The 5,460-nt window shown below is 41.2% G+C and overlaps 1 pseudogene; it reads right to left on the bottom strand.

Annotated features, from left to right (window-relative positions):
• On the bottom strand, positions 1–5,062 carry LOC120113139 (annotated as a pseudogene).
• Positions 5,063–5,460: the final 398 nt, after the last annotated feature.

Genomic DNA, 5,460 nt, shown 5'->3' with positions numbered 1-5,460 from the left:
TTATGTGGCCGTGTCACGTGGTCGACCCGAGTGATGGGTTTGGGGCGTGACAGATGCCTTGTATAACTCTAGAACTGTTTTCATATCTTTCAGATGCCCTTGGATTGAATTGAAGAAAAAGCTTGCATCACCAAATTGAGATAAGGCATCTGCATAACACGTCAACATATTATACCAACACTAAAGATAGATAGATACCCCATAGTAACCACAATTCAAAACCCTACAGCTTGAAGCAGAAAGTACCTGACGATATACCAAATCCATTCATACGTAATAGACGAAATGCCATGGCACATGTAGCCATGTCTGCATTGATCTCTTCATCATTATTTAACCAGCATCTGAATGATAGCTGAAGTCAGATTTGTAATGAGAATGGTACTATAAGATGTTTTAACTTCTGAGCATGTTTTAACCTCACTACCTATATATTCTGTCCAAAATGTTCTTTATCTCAAAACTAAAATGTCGAGCGACTCCAAGCCTCTCAATTTTGTCAACCACACAAAGAAGGGTATGAATATCCCTAGGATATGAAGTAGGCACTGTACAGAATCAACCGCAAAAAAGTTACATCTTTTCAAAAGCATGAAATACTAGCAATACAATGTTTTCAAAATGATAAAACAGTGGCACTTACCTGAACTGCCAAACTTCTGTAGAAGCGAACGCAAGTACTCAAGGGATTTTGCATCGTATATGGGTCAGTGCAGCAGCCGGTGTGGAAGGTGAATTGAACATAGATCCATTTTCCCTCTGATATTTCATAACCTCTTGCCAATCTTGTGACTTGCCCAATCCTTCAGCAACATATGCCAGATAGGCTTTCCTACCCTCAGAACTGTTTTCAGACACTCTGAACGAAAGTACATGAATATTACTATTTAGCAACTACAGGAGACAAAGATGTAGTAGTCAAAAAGATGTAGATGTTAAAATGAAAAACTTAAGTAATAAGTAGTGCTATAAATACTAAGAATTTCATAGCATAAGAAATTAGCTATGGTGATACTCCAGTAGAATGTTCTGCTACGTTCTAAAGATTGTTTGATGCAACAAATTAGTAAAATGGTATGTATTATACAAAGGTTATCTGGATTTTTCCACATGATTATTCATTGGGAATAAAATCCAGAAAGCTGCATGAGGTACTTAGTAGTTTATGACTACTCACGATTTCCATTTGGTATCAAGCTAAACCTGTAGGTACCGATCGGAACCAAGTGGAACTACCCTTACTGCCTGGTACAAAACCGGTATTGCCTGGATTTGGAACTACCATGACTTGGAAAAAGAAAAAAGTATTGAGAGCCTACCTTGGTACGAGGTGCGTACGAAGCCGGTAGTGTACTGGTATAGTTTTGTAGATCTTGCCAGTAAGTACCCAAAAAACTAAAGAGTTATTTGATTTCATCATCCCCAACCTAAATCTCCAATTATAATTTTATCTTATTTTGGTTTGTTGGACGAACATAGTTCCAAGTTGTTTCTTATTCGATGAATTTTTTCGTAATATTTTATTTTTTACTACCCAGAGATCCTTAATATTTAGTAATTTCCATTGACTCTCAATTTTCATCCTCATCTTTTCACCTTTACATTTGGTGACGTCCTCACTTAACATCTATTTCCATGTTGTGCAATTTCTAACCTATCCATTGTTCCCTAAAGTCCAACACGAAGCCATCTATGCAGTTAAGACTTCCTTTGATGCGATTATGAATTACAACGTCGTGCAGGTAGAATTAGTTACTCAAACTGTTGTAATAGATTAGACGAAATATAAAAATGTGAATGTACATATACATTGTCCAGTTATATTATTTCAATACTTATAGGGCACATGCATATAGCATATGCATATTAACAGAGTCTTCATGGAGATACAAGATTTTAGATTAACATGATGAACAATGAGATAATCAAATCAGAACGTAGTATGCTATAGTATACATGTCTTGTCATGAGAAGATTGCTTATAAAAAATTGGAAAACATGAAGAGAATCCTAAGATATAGATAACCAAAGGAACCACACACCTTTGCAGCTCTAAATCCCTCATGTGAAACATGACATCTATGTCATTTTGGCTAATAGGAAGATCTAAACCCATATCAATGGCATATCCAAGCATTCCAGGAAATATGATCTGAAAGCCAATAGGAGAATGCAACTTCTCATCCATAGCAGAGGAAAAATAAGATCCAACAAAGTGGAGCCCTGCATTTTGAGGCATAATGTTCTGTTTTAATGCGCATGCAGTAAAAAAAAAAATTGCATATGATCTTGTGTTCTTTGAAGATACCCCTTCTGACATGTTCTTCACCAATATTCCATCGCTTTAGTGCAAGTACGCAGGCTAATGTAGAAGAGAGAGCATCCTTGACAAGAGAGGGGTGGAGACCATGAATTCCCCAAGAGCCATCAGGATGTTGATTCTTTATTATCCAATTAAGACACTCTGGGAAGCATGGAAACTGTGGAAATTCTGGCAAGGGGACCATAGCTACCCATGCAGTGTCATAGGAAGAAGATGAAAGATCAACATTAGGTATCTGCTCCCTGATTTTTTTCTTTGATACTTCATCTCCCTATCATTTGATTTGAAGGTTTTAATTCATGCACAAATGCAGTTATCAGATTTACAGGAACACGGAATTGGCATCATACCGGAATTGGAATATTGACACTTCTGCTCGTCTTCATTAATCCATGACCCATATATGCCGTCAAAAGTAAAACAAAAATCAAGAAGAATATGGAAACTAGTTAGAAGATAGGAAATTGAAGATCAAAATGAAGAGAGCTGAGCCACTGGGAGAAATAGAAAAAGGAAAAGAAATATGATTGCTGACTTGCAAACAAATTATTAGCACAAACAATTAATAAATCTAAAGGCAATGTAATTATGTATGGCAATGTAACTTTGTATAGCAAAGTAAATGGTGCTAACCAACAGACACCTGCTTACGTGTTATAGGGACTTCAACTGAGAAAAGAAGATCCATATTTCCCAGTTGAGATAACAGATAGGCATTTTCCCATAGCCAGGTCCATTTAAACAGCCTGTTTTGATAATTAGAAGGATTTGCTTGGATCTTCCCTATTCTGTTCTCATCATTGGCAGAGTCAAAGGGGTTTGAACATAATATAGTCTATACTTTATATAATAGATTCAACTTCCATAAACTTATCATTTAATCATCATTCAAATGCATAAAGCCCATTCTAGGCTCTCCAGTATAATATCAACATTACAAACTCCAAAAGTTACCATTTATTATTAAGTTATATTAAAAAAAGGAACGGAATGCACCTCCCTTCACTGCTAGAAGGAGGGAAGTGTCTCAAGTGTATCTACTAAGTATCCCAAGTCCTTTTCCATTATTTTGGCAAGTTGGAAACTTAAAAACATATGAATGGGATGCATACCCTAGAAGTATCTGATGATTATTAGTAGGGCTGCAAATGGGTCAGGTTGACCTGTGACCCGACCCAACCTATTTTGGAGAATCCGTGGGGCCGGGTCGGATCCTAAAATTAGACTCGTTCCATTTTTCAGGTCGGGTCTGGGTTTGCTGAATTCAGATCTGACCCACCCATTTAAAATTTGGATTATTTTGGATTTTCAATCCTACGATACGCCCCAACCTAACCCGAATCTGTAAAATTATTTGGATCCGCGAGCTGCAGTGGTATATTTTATGCTGACAATTAGTATCCTAGATATTCTTTCCCATGCTTTTATCACCTTTCTAAGGTCTTGAGAGATGTCTATCTTCTTTGTCCTTGTACAACAAAACTTTGATGATATTTGGTGTCGTGGGACAATTGAGGAATTTTTTTTTTGCCATGGCTAGAGTCAATGAAAGTAAAAGGGTTAAAATTTCGTGACAACAAAATGGTGACAGATTTTATGGTAAATGAGGATATTGGATGCATTTCCTGAGTTGTATGTGGGAGGGATATTTATGAGGCTGATGCATTTATCCTTGTTGTAGGAGTTTCTACTCTTCAGTCTACTGTAATTAGCGGGTATCACTTAGTTCATATCACCTTCCAAAAAATGTCAATTGCTTCAATCTTAACTTTCTTTTTTTTATGGGATCCCTGGTTGTGTTTCAGTTAGACTACCACCTAGTATTACAAGGTAAACTATCCTCTGAACTCCCAATGTCCTATTCTTTTTTCTTTTCCCTTTTTTTTTTGCTTAAGCGGGTTCTTCATACAATACGTGTATGAATACACCCAATAAAGTCAAAAAACACCAACTCGTGAAGTGCCTGTGGCAGCTCCCCCTTCTTTGACCAGAGGGTGTACCCTGAGTAGTGAGCCGCATAGGCAACCACCCAGTCGGCCGGCCCATTGGCTTCTCTGAATACATGTTTGGCCTAGAAGGCCACCCCATCCCTCATCATCATCCCTATGTCCCAGATCGGGGGGTGGTCTGTGCTCTCACCCCTCGGTCCCCCTGGATTCATCTAATAACCGTGGCCGAATTACCCTCCCAAATGATCGAGCTAGCCTGCAGCGCATGTCGAAGACCAGCCCAGGTGGCTCGCAGTTCTGCCCTCGGAACCGATGTGCCAAACAACTGGCAGCCACCCGCTGCCACCACCCTGGAGTACTGCGGGTTCCGTATAACAAAGCCCGCACTACCCCGCGCGTCTCCATCCAGTACCGATCCATCGAAGTTGACCTTGGAAAAACTCGGGGGTGGGGGTTCTCAGGTGAAAAACACTATCATAGGAGCTGCCTGAGCAGAGAGAAAATTTTAGTTGTCCCGAGCTGTCAAAGGTCTATCTGAAGAGAGAGTGGGCCTAATCTCCATCACCTGTACTCGAGCGAACTCCGCAACAAACCTCGGTGACATCCTGCGCTCGCCGAAGTATGGACGTTTCTTGCCAGCCAGATCTGATGTGCTGTGCAAGTCGCTCTGATGACCTCCTGACATGTCCGGAGGCTGGCCAACCACTGCCGTATCACCTGTAGAAACCGAAGCCTCCCACTTTAGGCCTCCTGCGGGATCCCTGTCCACTGCCATGCCGACCTCGGCCATGTATACTGGAATAGCACATGGTCCACCGACTCCTCAGCACCACATGCCCCGCACTCCACGAGAACCTCCAACCACGCCTACTCAGCACTTCTCTCGTCGGAAGGCAGTCCCACATCACCTTTCATAAGAAGAGTGCTGCCCTCGGGTGAAGCCCCGACCTCCAGATCCAAGTGCAGTCCTGTCCCGGCTTATGCTCCCGCTGGATGACACAGAAGAGGTCTCCCAATCTGACACTGGCCCTGCACGAGGTGCCCCAAACCTTGACATCTAGCCCCGCACATCCTGGTACCGGAAGAGATCGGATCCTCTCAGCTAGGAATACCCCAAACAACTGTCGTAGTCTGGTCTCATCCCATGCTGCCCCTCCTAGGGCTAGGAGGTCGCACACCTGCAGCCCC

This window comes from Phoenix dactylifera, chromosome 14 (genome assembly GCF_009389715.1).
Source record: "Phoenix dactylifera cultivar Barhee BC4 chromosome 14, palm_55x_up_171113_PBpolish2nd_filt_p, whole genome shotgun sequence".
NCBI lineage: Eukaryota > Viridiplantae > Streptophyta > Magnoliopsida > Arecales > Arecaceae > Phoenix > Phoenix dactylifera.
The sequence above is the reverse complement of the archived record's forward strand: the minus strand, read 5'-3'. Positions and strand labels throughout refer to the sequence as shown.